General features: G+C 40.9%; 1 protein-coding gene across 10 annotated transcripts in view; it reads right to left on the reverse strand.

The window, feature by feature from the left end:
- The window catches only part of ptprsa (protein tyrosine phosphatase receptor type Sa), a 213214-nt gene extending 197046 nt beyond the window's left edge, over positions 1-16168 (reverse strand). For 2 of the 10 annotated variants that reach the window (XM_067512143.1, XM_067512140.1), the window contains exon 1: positions 15778-16168. The gene's annotated coding sequence lies outside the window, so the exon portion shown is untranslated. The remainder of the gene's footprint in view (positions 1-15777) is intronic. The other 8 variants (XM_067512144.1, XM_067512145.1, XM_067512146.1 and 5 more) reach the window with 6 other exon arrangements.
- Between the last annotated feature and the right edge of the window lie 473 nt (positions 16169-16641).

The raw sequence follows: 16641 nt of genomic DNA on the forward strand, positions 1-16641 counted from the left end.
ATACTTTTTTTTTGCATGTTCCTTCTATAATATTAATGACTGTATCAAAACCAAGTTAATTTACAAAGTCTAATTTACAAATAGAATCAAGTGCTTTCAGACATGTACTGTAACTCTGTAGACGTCACCTTGAGGTGCTGCATGTGAGAACACAAATGTCTGTCAGCTGACCCAGACATTATGCCGCCAGCTTGTACAAAGTCTAAGTTATATACATAACCTAGTTTCTTATCAGATAACTAGCGCTACCTCGATGTACTGTAAACCAAAGGCTGCCATTTTCTCGGTGAACCTAATGCCACATCATGCCTCCTGCAGTACCTCTAGTAATAAATATGTCATAAGTTGCTTTGTAGCTTATGCTGACTCAAAGGCCTTGTCAAGAGTTTACGAGCCCGGTGTACTACTTTATAAAGCACAGTTCCTTTAGAAGTGCTAGTACATTGTTAATTTATTATACATAATTTAATGAAATTACAAATGTTACTTACCAAACCAGCACAACCATGAAACACTATTTAAATGTTCTGTTAAAATACCGTAAAGTACACAGTGCACATGCATAGTCTGGGACGTTTTTGCAGGAGAGACGAAGTGTGTGGTTTATCGAGTTGAAAAGAGCCGACAATTTTGGATAACACACACTTGGTTCAGAAAAACTGTTGAAACAACCTCGAAACTGCATCAGAAACAATACAAATCAATACGATGACATTTCAAGAATAACCATTGGATTAAAGGAACCTGTTAAAACTGGGATTTTATATTTTTCTTGATAAATTCAATGAGAACAAGTAAATGATCATTTTACAAAGACTATTTTCTTAAGACTTGAAGTCTAAATGCCACATTTAATGACTTTTGATTCCATCCTTGGTGCTAAGCCTTCATTATTTCTGCTGTTAAGAACTTGATCACCTGTCAATCAAACAGTGCGAGTGTTACTTTGACACCTTCACTCTGGATTTTTCTTCTTCCCTTTGTTCACATCGTGGATATTTATTTATAAGAAACTGTCATAGATTGTTACTTCAAGAAAGGAAATGTTTGGGGCATGTTTTGAACTTGCATTAAGTTTGACATATCAGAATGACTAATGGAAGAAAATACAGTGGTACCCAAACTGGAGTGGTTTTTAGGACTGTTTTGTCTGCTACTCTGTCCCGGTCTGGGCGGGGTTCCGCTGGCCCCAGGCCCTGGACTATCACTCAGGCTGATGTATAGGTCCACAGGGTACAAATGAAACCTGTCACAACAAGGGTAATGATGTCAGAGTCACTATAGCTCACCGCTGGAGTAGAAGGGGGAGGGAGATGATGGGGTGGGAGGGAGTAGATGAGAGAAGATGGTTGAGAAGAGTGGAGAGAGAGTTGAAAGTGGTGGAAGAAACTGAGGGTAGAGAACGAGAGGGTAGAGAATTAAAGGAGGGGAAATGGGCTTAAGGCCGAGATGGAAGAAAATGGAAAAATGGAAGAGCAGGAACATACAATAGGAATAAGGGAAATTCTGGAAACACGTGATGATGGGTTAAAAGACAGTACAAAGAAGACGAGTCACTGGTTCGAAGTCTCTCACGCCATCTATTCCCTTTTTCCTATAAACCACAAGTGGTACAAGTAGCTCCATCCAAGCAGCTGACATTTTAAGAAACATACCTCCCAGCAAAGCGTTGAGCCTGTGTTTTTTGGTAGAAATCTTAAGTCACTTCCTTGACTTTAGGAGTAGGGAGAGCAAGGTGTGTGGGAATGTTTGGAACATGTGTTGTCCCTGTACTGTATGAGTACAGTAGCTGACGTGGACCGAATTTTAAAATGACCCGTGTCCTCTCTTGGTCCCACGTCTCTCTCTTTCTTTTATAGTTGTGGTGCCATAGCCCTCCTCTGTCTCTCTTTCATATTCTGTGTCCTCATCCTCCTTTATCATTGACATCATCCGTCCCATCGCACCGTTTCACCCCACCCGCAAACTCACACACTCACACACACATACACATACACAGAGCCTGCATCCTCCCTGCCTTCACTTCTCTTGCAATCTCTCTCCATCTCAAGACATAGCCACTAATGGATTGAAAGTCTTGTGGAAGAAGCAACAGTCATTTAAAGATTAATGTCAGGCCTGATATTGTGAAGGGCGGTCAGCCCAGCTTGTGTGTGCGTCTGTGTGAGTGTGTGTGTCCTGTTGAGGACATGCACATGTCATCCCAGTAAAGATGCCCTCTTCATTATCAGCCATTAGGCATAGTCTCAAAGAAGGAGGAATTAAAGAAGGTTAGTTGGCTGACCCATACAGGTATATCATGGCTTGTCACTTTCTTCTCAATAACCACTACTAGAGGGCTATTAAAAGCAAGGACTTTTATCTCTTAACATACCTCAACTATGATTATGCTCTTTATGGTCTGGAATATGCCTCTTAGCTGCAACAGGATAATGTTCAATTGAGTCGTAAAGCAGTAAAAGATATGTTTTCTATTTTTTGTTTATTTTTTTTATTCTTAATATGCTTAATATTAATATTACACTTTTTCTTAATGGCTAAAATTATTTTCTGGTAAGTAATCATAATTATGAGAGCAACAGTGAATGAGCACTGCATACCAGAGAAAGATAGAACAATTAACGGTCTCCTCCACAACTACTTGTGAGCTCAGCTAAGGCTCAGTCTCACTTTTTGCTCGTTCCTATCCATGTTATAAATTTTGTAATCTCCATCTGGGGTTTGGACAAACTCTCCGAGTGCACATTAGCCAGAAAAGCAAACAGTTGCTTCTGATATGTAAAGTTAATTTCATCATTGTTGACAGTGTTCTTCTCACCTAATTGAGACAAATATACTAGAAGAGGAGAAATTCTTTTTGCTGTTGCTACTTTCCAGAGTTGCCATCCAGTTTTGTAAGGTGCAAGCAGCTACTATAAACCAGGCTTTATGGTCATGACTTCAGGAAGGATCAATATAAAATCTAAAATCTAAATCTAAAAAGCAAGTCAATACACTATTTTCAATCTAGTGATTTTCATACTTAGTAACAAAATGCAGAAGAAAATGTCTCTCATTTGCACAAATATGTCAACCATCCATCCAGTATCTAAACTGTTGATCATCATCTTGAGATTGGAAGCACTGGGGCAGACACATAATACACCAACACACATTGCTTAATATATGACCAAAAAAAGGTCCCCATTTAATGAACCTGTGGGAGGCATATCTCTGGAATGTGGGAGGCATGAACAAAATACAAACTAGTTCCTTTTGAATGAGTGCGTCTGAAAAACACGTGGACCCCGACAGAGACCATATTATAAAAAGTAACATGTAAAACAATATCTGGCAGGCCTCAACATTTCTTATGTCTCTTGAGGTAAAAGTTAAGTAAGAGTATAAACTGGCAGGGTGAACTCGTGGATGGAAGTCCCACAGCTGGCACATCACATTTCATTTTTAGGGCAGCCAAAACATCCTTGAGCAAGACACTGAACTCCTGGCTGCTCGCTCAGTTCAAATCCTTCCTTATGAATAATAACAGCTGAGGCAACAAAGCCCTGTTATTCTGCAAGGACATGATGACATAACAATAAATGTTACGACCTTTCAACTCTTACATGTTCTTTTTTTCAAGAGACCTTGATCAAACAAACTTGATCAATGTAATTCTTCAACATTGAATATGAATTATGACTACACAGAGTTCTAATCTGAAATAATTCTATTTAGAAATCGATAATGTATTTCATTAGCTTTATTTGAACAAAGAATACTTATTAACACCCAAAAGAGCATAAACAAAACAAATAAAATACATAATTTCTTCTACAGGGAGCCAAAGGAGAGAATATTTGTGGAGATATTGTCCTACAATGTCTAAATAAATCAATGGCAGGGGAGCTTATTTATTGTTCACTCAAGCAACAGATCAGTCCAGCTGTTCCTGGAGTGGAAACGGAGGATGAACTTGCATAAACATTTTCTTATATTGACCAGCAAAATAATGCGAGGGGCAAGTGAAAAATATCCACAAAACAGCAGACAGAGGAATGATTACAGCAGACTACATACATCCACAAGCATTAATATTCATGCACACACAAAAGTCTGTATGTCAGTGTCCAAATGCCCTTCAAACCCACACACACACACTCTACACACAACCTGTGTCAAATAGTGGCTTTTATTCAATTCAGCAACTGTCCCTTGAACTATCTGTGCACGGCTCTGCTGCAGAGAAAGACCCTTTGAACATCTGTGGTGTGTGTTCCTGTGAAGCCGGTGAAAGCGGCAGCCTGAGCTGCTGTAAATATTTAATGGGCCTGGTGGTTATAATCGCTTTTAAGAACAATAGATGAAAACAAAGAGCGCTGGTGAAAAACTGCACCAGAGGTTAAAGACACATCTCGGAGTGACAGGACAGGCTGGTTGGAGGAAGGGGAGAAGAAGAAGGGAATGAAGAGAGAGAGAGAGAAAAAAAAGAAATAGAGAAGGACTCTCAGACCTATAAAAAATACATGGCAGGTGACTGTGTTAAGCAGGACTGGCATTTGACCCAAGAATGGCAGGTTGCGCACCTAAAAACTACTTTTGAACGGTGACATATAGAAGTACACCTATAGTGAGCAGTGGAAAAATATTATGGTGCCACATTAAACGGGAACCACCATCAACCAAAAACAAAATTTGCTTCTACGGAGTGGTGTCTAATTTTCTGAGCCATAAATAAAATATATTTGACGACACATTAGACTCTAGGACATTTGGTTTTTGGCACTCAACATGGCCAAAACATACACTTAAAAAACAACTGTGTCACACTTATTTAAATTGATCCACAGGCCAGGTTGTTAACAGTTTCCCTGAAAACCATTTTCCTCTAAAGTACTATTTGCCATCTGTCTGTCTCCTGTCAGTCCTGCCTCCTATCGCCTGCAGTCATGGATGAGATTCACCTGCTTATGACCACACGGAAATGGATGACAACACACAGTGCTGAGGCAGGGAGGTATGTTTCAGGTGGCTATCTTAACCAGAGCTGTGTGAAAATGTATTGCTTTCATATCCAGGGCTGGAGGGCCTGAACATAGGGAGGACATGCAAAAATGTCAGTCAAACAAAACACTTCAAGCACTGCAGAGCAGAAGATAGCAGGGGAAAGCTTTACGCTGCCAAGTAGGGTATATCTATGCGATGTAAGATGGATGTACAGATAGCTCGGTGTGAAAGGAGGAGGTGGGGATCTTCTGGAGTTCAGGAACCATGTTGACTTTGCTCATCTGCAGCACTGATGCTGCTGAGTGCCATCAGTTATAAGTCCTTTAAAAACCAAAATACTTCAGCTTATCCATCTCTTGTTATTATTAACAGTTATGCAAAATTTGAATGTGCAACATATTTAGGATTTGTGTAAACTTTAAGAAGTAATCTGTTTTTATCACACACCATCATGATCATATGACAAAATAATGTTACTATATGCGGAGAGACATCTGATGGTTTAACACTTATAATTGCGTTTATTTTATGCTGTGCTAAATCTATAGCAGTTATGCTGCATATTATATAAGTTTTAATTATTTGGGAATTAATTTACAAGCTTTTTGATAAACTCTGTTTTGTCTCCCAAACTATATATAAATATATAGAGTATATTGGCTTAGATCTTCATTTCATAATTCACAAGACAAACAAAACTTTTCAAGTCAGAGCCGAGGAGAGAACAGAGGAGGGCAGACAAGTCGGTAGACAACAGGGAGATGTAAACAACTAGACAGGGAAAGAGAAAGGGAGAAGCAATACAAGCAATCGGTGGGAATGTGATGGTGCTGAGCTGAAGGAGGAGAGGCGCAGAGGGAGCTTAAAGAAACAGAAAGAAAGAAGCAGTGAAAGGGAAATGGGGAGAAAGGCAACAACAGCTCTTGAGACAGAGGTACAGAGAGGAGAAATGATGGACAAAGAGCAGGATGGGAAAAAAAAAATCAATTCAATTGACATGAAACAGAAGCAGGCATCCAGACAACGAGAGAGCTTTTTTTTTTCTTAGTGTCAATTAAAACAGCACTTTACAAAGGTATACAGGAGGATGAGGAGGAGGTAGAGCATGTAGTTGAGTTGAGGTGGCAGAAAGGTCGACATTTCAGCTCACCCTGTCCTTCTGCTGTCCATCTTTCTGAGTGTTCCAGAGCTCACAGCTTGGCCACTGAACTGCTTTTCTTTTCAAACACTGAAGGCTGAGTACAGTGACCTAACCTCCTTTACTAACTCACTGACTGTAAACGTTTGGAGGAAAGGGAAAAGGATGACATGGGATGGGAAGAAAACATGCCTTCCATCTGTGGGAAAATGAATCAAAGTGATGAACGGGACAGGTTTGAACAAAAAAAAAATCCGCAGCACTATTTTGCTTTGACCGATTTATTTGGCAGTAAGTGATGGGAGGCATGGTTCTCTATTGCAATGTTTCCATTGCAGAGAAGCAGGGCAGGCTCGCAGCAATGTGAAGGAAGCAGTGTGCATTCCTTGCTTTTCTGACTGCAGCACTCAGCGTGGTAAAGGGGAAGGGGCTAGATGGAATGAGAAAAGGATGGCGTAAGAGGTAAAAGAGGCCAAGAGCAAGACTGAAGAAAGAAACGTGAGTGGACAGGGGCAAAAAGTGGGAGAGAGCAGGGAGGAAGTACAATGGAGGCAGTTGGAGAATAAGAAGAAGATAGGCTCACCTCTCATTAACTCACCTGCCACACACTGTGCCACAAAGCAATGCACCTCCCAAGGACATGAATTAAACAGAGAGCCAGCTACCTCAGAGGAAAGCAACCCTGCAAGCACTTAGCCAGGCCTCATAAACAACCAGCTTGCATTTGTCACTTCTCTTCACCCAACAAAGCGACAGCAGAAATAAATTACCTTTAAGTAGACCTCATTCCTCCTCTCCCTCAGGTTCCTGTCCTTGCCTCGGTTTGAGCTAACAGCGCAAACTGACAGACAGCATGAAGGTAAAAATCGACAACGGAATCATCGGGGCCTTAAGTTCGTTGTTAGAATGGTAGCCGGCATAAAAATTTTGGGATTTCTGGCATATAGTCCTTATTGAACGTCATACAAATTGTACAAAAGGAGAACGGGAGCTGTGCATTGAAAAACAAGCAAGAAGTCCCCTAACAAAGAACATGGGTCCACAAAATGAGCAATGAAGCGAGATCGAGTCATTTTGCCATTTACTGTACATTACAAAATATTCTACATTCTACAGGTCATGTGGGTGCATTTTTGAAACTGCATGATGTGTTTCCAAAGCCGTGTATGCTAACACTGGCATACGTCTGAGCCTTCTCCCACAGGGAAAAAAAAAAGAGGAGAAGAGGAAAAACAGAACAGTAAAAGATGCAGACTACTCAAATTCCAAACATGCCAGTGTTTGAACATGTGTATATCCACACATGTATCAGCAGTGATCAATGACTGGACAGGGATCACAAAACCCAAAACTAAAAAAAGGTATCAGCCAAGGAAGTCCCCCCCACTCCCACCACACTAAGATGTGTGTTTGAAACCTTTCATTAAACATTCTCCACAAGGATTTAGGTGTTAGGTGTGAAACGATACCGCACACTGACACAACAAGCTACCTTTGGTTCTCCATTGTAATCATGGGAAAACCCTGTTAGTATTCAGCTTGACTGGGGTCGTGCCATTAAAGGCTACTATTGAGCTAGCCTCTGAAGAAAACACAGGTTTGTTAATGTAGCGCAGGCAAAACAATTACTAGAATCCAATAATCGATGCCTGTGGACCAACAGTAAATCCTCGGTGGCTGCTTCAGAAAACGACAAGTGGTGGGAAATGAGGTTCTACTAATTAAACAGAAACCTGCTGGTATGCTATCATTAGCTAATAGCTATGCCGCTACACCATTTAGCCCATCTGATTGCATAGTCTCCTGACACTAGCTATGTAATAGCCAATACAAAGTCCTTCTTTCTTGTTTTTTTCTTTACTCCATGCTTCCACACGAAGACTAAACTCTTTGAAGATGTTTCTCCTACCTTAGAAATGTATGACTAATAATACAGGGTAGTATTAATATAAGGAAAATAGAAGACAAATGCACTTATGCACTTTTAGGTCATTAAACAAATTAGGGGCAAATTAGAGGCAATTTCTGAGCTAGGGAAGTTATATCTAAATTGGTGACATTTAACTTACACGGCCTTAAAAGGGTCACAGGGGTTAGAGCCCTTGTGAATTAAAGGTATATCAACAGATCAGAAGCAAGTGATGGGTGGAAAGACAAAAAGGAAAATTACAACAGTAGGAAAGGAGTTTGATGGTGAATGCTAAGGAATAAGAAAAACAAAATTCATCTGGATTGTGAGAGAAGACTTTTGACTGTACAGTTTCAGCGTCCTGCAAGAAAACCACCATACGTTCGGCCTCGACCTACAATTGGATGAAATCATCTTGTCAAAATAACAATGTTTCTTCAAACAGACTTCATGTGTTTTGTTGCTTTGTTTCTTAAGTCCGCAGTAAGTGGGCATGATTTTATAAAACTACGGGACCACACCAGACTGGACATCCTACACTTTGTCCTGGAAAACATACACAGCGTTAAAGGTGAGTGCAGCAGAAATAACGATCGTCTGTACAGGCAGTCAGGCTGACATGTCTCCACTTAACACAGTGGCAACCATAACTCTGCCATGATCAATAGACCTTCATGACTTGCTTTAAAAAGGTCCCATCCTCCCCCCCTCTTCCTGTCCATCTATACTTGCCTTATTTCCAGGAATCTCTTCTTCACCGTCTCATATATAATTCTTTCTTTTATCTTGTCCTTCCTACCTTCACTCCTTTCACCTTATTCCTTGAATCTCGTATAGCATTGCATCTCAATTCAACTCCTTCTTTTCCGTCTCTGGTTCTCCCAATCATTCTCTCACCATCCAACGTTTGTTCCTCCAACATGTTTTTCTGTGCCACCTTTTCTGCCTCTTTCGTCCTCGTTCCCTTTCGCAGTGGCAATCCCACACTTTGTCCCAGGCAAAGAAGTCCATCAAGGCCCCGCAAACAAAAACCTCCTCCTCTTCTTACCAAGCAGTAGCAAGAATGGGTCCCACTTCAAAGATGAACCTGCTTCTTTTGGATCTAGTTTGAGTGGTATATATACATAAATGCCATTAAACTTACCTATAACAAAATATCTCCCTACTTCTAGAGGAAAAATGCCTCCAGATGACATCACTTGGAGGAACCTTCAGTTCAGATTACGTTTTCTTGTTGCTCACACTATGGAGTTTGTAACCATGGTCAACCTGCTTTACATAATTTGAACTGCTAATTATAAAAATAACTCTTGGTGATTTCATCTGGAGGAGTTTTTCAGCTCAAAACAGAGAAATACTGTAATATAGTGGAGTCAAAGGGTAGTTTAAAAGCATTTATGTACATTCACACCCTTGTTGAAGTTGAAAATTGGTGAAGTCGCCCTTTTGCATGGTACAGTACTTTTATTGGAGGCTTCATGTGGTTTAAAGTTATTGTTTATCTATTATTATTTATTAAGGTTTGTTAATTATTTATTTTGATATTTGCCAATGTGATTGACACTCAGGGGCCCAAACATTTGCCTGGTTTGATTCTCCTGATGATACGCAGCACCGTGTCATGAGTTCCTCACTCCACATCCTCTCTCTCACTTTTTAATTTCAGTATTTGCATTTTCTCATAAATTCTTTTCATTCCATCTGATTTATTCCATAACTCTCCTCCTTAAACTTGATATACTTCCTAACCGTAATGCTCACTACTGCATCATGTACTTTCTGTCTCTCATGGTTCTCCCCCTTTCTGCCATTTCACCTTTTCCACCCTCAGTGTCTCCCTTGTTCTCCTGCAATCCACAGTTTACAGGTTTCCCAGGGCACATTGTTGCATCCCAACGGAAGCTGGCGCAGCATTCTGCCATAAATAATTGAAGACGCCCCACATGGCCGGGCACACTCACTCTAAATGGATTATTCTGGGAGAAATCAATGCCGGCCTGTGAGGGTTTCATTAGGGTCTGCAGATGAAACGTACAAGGCCACCACCAATGCTCTCCTCTCTCCGTCTTAATTCTGCCCTGCTCTAGCGTGACATCCTTTGCACTTCCTCCTTCCTCTTAACCTGTACCTTCCACCATCCAGCCACTCCCAATGATGACCCCACCATGCCACAAGAGAACCATGGCCAACGCCTAACGTTAAAGTTATGAATTAAACATACATGACTATCCAAGACAGTGTATGAATCATTCATTTTTATGATGCATTTGACTATGATGCAGACCAGCAGTAAACAGGCGAGACAGCATTTTGTTATTCCTGCTGTTGTCATGATGCATCATTCTCACAGACCCCCGCTATCTTCAGCCCCCGCTCACTAGCATGGCGGGAAACATCCGGCAATAACCACTGGAGTTGTCATGGGCAAGAAAAGGGAGGAGGTGAAATGCTACCGTGACCTTCAAGAATTACAACCCTTGGGGGCGGGTGGTGGCTGCAGTGGCAAATAACCCTCTGCAAGATCCCCGAGGAGATTTACATCTGTCTCATCCAGTGAAAGGTTTCCTAATTGTCTGCTTTCTAGAAAACATCCTGCCAAGCTGGCAACCATGGATACCATGATAGTTATATAGATCTGCTGGGTTCCAATGGTAAATGAAGAATGAAATATAAACTATTCATACTTCAACAGAGTAATGTTAAATGCTTTTCGATTCAGAAAAATCACCTCCATGCATCACTTGAATTCCCATTATCTACTGGTGCTCTACACATTTCTAAATATTAAAGCTAAAACTTATAAAAGTTAATTTGGTTTTTTAACACAGTTACTACAGTGATATCAATTCAGTGTAATTGCTAGAATTGTCATGTTTCATAATAGTTGCTGTTTAGAGGTTTAAGCAATGAACATGAAATAGAAAGCAAGAATTTTAAAAATGGCTAGAGCTGTACTAGAAAACAAAGCCATTATTCACTCACATGCTTGGCTTCGTGCACCCTGTGCCTGTACAGTAACGCCCCAAGGCCCACGAAATACAGTAACTCCAGTCACTTAAGTTATTCAAGTCCTGTTTTTATACACCAGAGGTTTTCAAACTTTGAGAGGTGAGATGTGAAGCAAAGATATATCATGAGCCAAAAGGCTCAGTGTACATTCAAATAAGTTAGGCTTTTTCAGGGATACCAAAACATATGAGCCAAAAAATCCAAGATTAAATAGGAGCAGGGCTCAAGTTGTAGCCCACAGCTACTAACAAGCTTCATTGCAACATTCATTGCAATATTATTTGACTGATATCCCTAGAGTTTTTCCCACTATTATGTCCCTTCTAAGTGTGTTTTTTAGACTAAACCTGAACACAGCAATTGGTACTGAATACCCTTAAGTCGGTTAAACACACACATTACCACTGCAATTACCCTTAAGTAAAGAGTCTTTGAACACTGAACATGCTGTTTAACCTGAACTAAGGCTCCCTCAGTGATTAGGATGTTCTCCTCACCAGCGAAATTGAACCATGGCAAGGTTAACATTTTTCCCCTCCACTATAAGCACTGAAGTGATTGCTGCAAATACAACATAATCAGACATTACAACAAGGAAATTTAGGTGTGCAAGACATTTCCTCAAGCCATTCACATTATTTTGGTTGGCATTGTGACTGTTAAACATGAATTAACAGTGGTTTATGTTTGAAATTAAGCTTAAGTTATTTGACAGAGAGGCCCAGAGGCTTTTATCCCCCACTAGTGAGAGATTTTCCTCTTCTTTCTCTCTCTTGCATTACTCCAGTACCACCCGTATTCTCCATTCATGACATCTGACGTTTACCAGGAAAAACTGTACACATCAGAGCCATTAAAGTGTCAAGCTTCACAGTGGCTCAAAGCAGGTCAAAATATCCATTGAAAACTTGTAAACAGTGCATTTTTGCCCTTATACTGGCAGTGATGACTATGTAAAGAGCTTATATCATTTCAAATGACAAACCTGTCAAAAGCCTCAAGATAATGTCTTTCTTTGTTGCTAGACTATTTGTTGGCGAAATATTCCAGCACTCATTGAGAGATTCTGAACTGTAAGCTTTCTGAGAGTACAATATGGCACCCCTGGACCTCCTCGCCTTTGCTTTTCTTCAATGAATACTCAGTCTGAATAACAGTACCACTGAAGTTTTGGGTATAACTGTCAATCAAACCAGTGTTATGTAGCCCAAGCAGGTATACGTGGATTAAGAACAAATTACTTATGTGTTTGCATGTGACGCAAGAGTTACAGATGAAGATGGGAGACGATGGAATATTCGGAAACTGCAATAGTGCTAATTTTAAACTGTGGTACAGGCAGGGGAAAACATAAGAGATGAGAAAAATAGTCTGCCGTTTATCTGGAGGTGACAACTAACAAGCGCTTGCCTGGTAATTAGACTGCCGCAGTGCACATGGGCGAAGCTCTCCATAAAGTGTGTTTATGATTAAATATTTTCTTCTCTCCGTTTTTTTTTTCTACACTCACTCTAGGCATGCGGGCATCCTTAAAGAACACTGCCAGCCATCCACATCTATTTCCATTTTGACTTCTTTAATGACATGGCCACACATGTATGGCTGTAATGAGACTGCAGAAGACTACTTATAGTTCACCTTGTAATGTGTGTGTGTGTGTGTGTGTGTGTGTGTGTGTGTGTGTGTGTGTGTGTAAGCAGGTGCATGTCTTTCACCATCAGCATTTGTATCTGCAATGAGGACCAGCCATTTGTGTCTCGCTACTTAAAACTATCATCATTGACCAGCTAGTGACAGGTAAGAATGATTGAACTGCGTTTTTGTAGGAGAAAACAATAAATGCTTGAGCATCCCATGGAAAACGTTTCCACTTAACGGTCGCTGGTTGATTGATGTCAAGTTAGAGTAAGAAATGTAAAGAGTGGAAAATTGACCTGACTAACTAACCTGCTCTGCACTAAAAAAATTAAACATATTATTATAATGCCTATTCAAGATTTATCATTTTAAACTTTTACATTTCTGTAAGAGTTTGTGGGTTTTTCTGTAAATTAAGTGACTATAAATATATATTTATTATTATTATTATTATATAGCTGTTCTTAATGAAATCCTGCATTTTTGCGTGGAACTTTCAGATCCTTACTGGGTTCATCCAGATTTTATAAAGACCACCATTATGCCACCACTTTTCAGTGTGTGGCCTACAATACATACTTCCTGTACATGTATTGATTGCACACACCCATGAAATGTGTTCTGCCCATGAGTCCAAAGAAGAACACTAACTGCTGTTTGTCAGAATAAAGTACATGGTGGCACCACATCTCCAAGTGGAGGACTGAAACATATACAGACACATCTGTGCTGAAGTGGGGGATCACAAATATAATTAAAGAAAGAAAGAATAACATCTTATTAATAGTAGCCTCAAGTCCCACGGGTGCTCATGTACATGAAAACAAAGATGTAACATCACAAAGACCAGCAAAGAGTGAATGCAAATCACTGTGCGTGTCTTAGTGTGTTTAGGTGTATAGAGTAACTCAACGCATTATATGGCATTACGTGGCTCAGCTCCACATATTCAAATGTGTTGCTTGCAGGAGGCTGCACCTTCTACAGCTTTTTAGGAAAAGAAATGTGCATGAAATATGAAAAAGGCAAAACTCAAGAAGCATATGATTGGTTGCCAGAATAAATCTGTGGTGGCATAAGTCTGAATATTATTTAGAAAGGACTGTGGACCATTTTCAGGGAGGTTGGGTGCAAGTGAGGGTGTGTGCTCCCTCTTATACAAGTCCATTTTTTTGGATGTTACCTGCTTTTCACGGTGCTCCAAGGCATTGTGTGTGTGTATGTGTGTCTGTGTGTGGTGGTGGTGGTGGGGGGGAGTCACTCCAAATTTTTCATGTGACAGAGCATAAGAGGGAATTGTAATACACAGCAACATCATAAATTTGATTACATTACATTGCTCTGCTAGCCTGTAAGCCATTTCCAGGCACCATAAAAAAGCTATAACTAAGTTACCACGGGTACAGAGAAAAATGAATAAAGCCATTTTCTTTTAACAACCCGGGCGCTGCCGAGGTATTGTTCTCTCCTCTGGCTTTTATGAGCTTTGCAGACGCGCGATGCGCTCATTGCGATCGAAACAGGAGAGGGACGATGCAAGATGGAAAATGCACAACTTTGGGAAAATAGTAGACGAGATTGTTCTGTGGCAAATGTTTCAACACGAACCGTAAAATGAAAGGCTCGTCAGACATCAGAAATCTCCTCCAATGCATTAAGATAATATAGAAACACATAGAGACACATAAAAGACACACAGAAAGAGAGAGAGAGAGGCTCCTCCACATATTCTAAAAGTTATGGTTATATAATTTTAGTCTAAAAGAGCCTTGTTATGTGGCGGTACGTAATTTTAAGAAACCAACATATTCCAAAAAAAGAGTGAAAATAGGCGTTATCGTAAAATTATAAGCAATTTAAAAGTTTGAAAATCAGAAATTCCCCGGAGCCGGGTTTTTATATCCCTCATGGGAAAGATCAGTTGTAGCCTATCGCAAATATCCAAGAGGAACGGGTTTTCCATCAAGGGAGGGAACTTATTCAAAGCGGACTTTCCTGTATCCTTCAAGGGCATCACCAACACTTACAAAAAAAAAAAAAAAAAAAAAAAGTCTGTGGCATTGCTGTGCAGACTCCACCTCGGTGGAGTGGCGCACGTCGAAATAAGCCCAAGTCATTTTTACATGCCATTGACAACGTGATGCACAAACGGCAAACGGGGACCAAGGGTGTCGATCAACACCACAACACTCTCAAAAGTCCAACACGTAAACCTCAGTTTAACGTCACACACATGCAAAGGCACACGGAGAGAGAAAGAGAGAGAGAAAGAGAGAGAGAGAGAGAGAGAGAGAGAGAGAGAGAGGAATAGAAGGAGAGAGAGAGAGAGATGGAATATCGAAAATGGCATTTCCAATCGATGTCTGTACGAACAACTGAACTGTATCAGGATCAGCGGACATTTCAGTGGATTCCACATCTCATGGCTGACTTGGATAATGAAACACCCCCCTGTGAAGATGCACTTGCTGTATTTCCACACACACACACACACACACACCTCCGCCCGAAAAAAAAAAAGATGATTCAGAAATATACGTTATGATCCAACGCTACAGCGCACACAAGTGTAAGAAAAGCCCTTGAGAATCTTTGTTCTTGATTCTGCTACAGATCCGCCCACGTTTCTCTTATTTTGGGATATCAAATTTGTAATTAAGTATCACGGGGGGGAGGATTTAAAAAAAAAAGAAGAAGCCTTATTACGACCGTCTTTCGGAATGACAGTTATGATGTGCCACCAGCAGCAACACCCGCGGTGGCAGAGTCGGGTCTCCCGCTGACTCCAGAACTGTCGAGCACCTCTCTTGAAGAAGCTTCTTTGCAGTATTTTTGAAAGGATGCTCCTCTCTTTCCTTCGTTACTGTGCGGGTGTTAAAACAGCGGAATAAAGCACGGTTCGTGCGTCCCCGAGAACAAATGCTAACGCGCGTAATTTATGTTTAGGACTTTGCACAATCATACAATGCAGCGATTCAAATTTCTTCAAAAAAAAAAAAAAAAAAAAAGAAAAAAAAAGAAAGAAGGGAAGAAGAAGAAACAGGCATGGAAAGTAGCCGGGCTGAGTCAGAAAAAAGAGCCAGGGAAGTGTGCCTACCTTTCTGCCAGCCTCGGAGTTCCTCTTTCTTTCTTCTCAGATTATAAACCCTCACATCTTCATGTTTGAAACAAGCAATAATCCCCGGGTTTATGTTAAATGTGTGTGTCCCTGCGGCAAGTCCAGAGAGGTGAGGAGCACTTCACAGGTTCCTGTGCCAGGTTAAATAATGTTTTTTTGTTTTTTGTTTTTTTAAATCCACCCCAGGAGCGCAGGTTGCTCAGGACGCGTCTGGGTACGGCAGGAAGAGTCGCTCCCTCAGCAGCAGCCGCCGTGCGCACTTGGAGAAACCAGAGCTCTGTCCGCGCAGGGAAGCTGGGGGAATGATGTCATGCGTCCGGCCCTCCCTCTCCAGCCAGCCCTCATCTCACGGCTCTCTCCATCATCTCTGCCCCCTCCTCTCATCGTCCCCTTCTCCCTTTACGCCCGTTGTTTTAACGTTTGCACAAACGAAAGAATAAAAACATTCATACAACGTAGCTGTGACTGTTTAAATGCTGATATGGCGATTCACACAATCATTTTCATAAAATGTTTTCAAAATTTAAGTGAACACAATGAACAGTTATTTGTGAAGTGGAAACGTTTTTTCATGTTGTTTAAAGAGGTTTTACGCTGGAACACAATGCAGACAACTTTCCTTTAAGGATATTTTTTGCAGTGCTCCACTTGACGTGATGAAGTCACGCCGTTCCCCCACGCCTCACTGGAGCTGTCCTCCAGTAGCATCGTCAGCCTGCCTTTACCCGGGATAAGAGTGGAGGTAAGGTAGCATGAAACAGACCAATGCAGGCTGCGCACTGTGTCAGGCAGCCTCCCTCTCCACGGTGCAGCGGACGATTCTTAAAGATAAAGCATCAAATC

This window comes from Channa argus, chromosome 8 (assembly GCF_033026475.1).
Source record: "Channa argus isolate prfri chromosome 8, Channa argus male v1.0, whole genome shotgun sequence".
In the NCBI taxonomy this organism is placed as follows: Eukaryota; Metazoa; Chordata; class Actinopteri; order Anabantiformes; family Channidae; genus Channa; species Channa argus.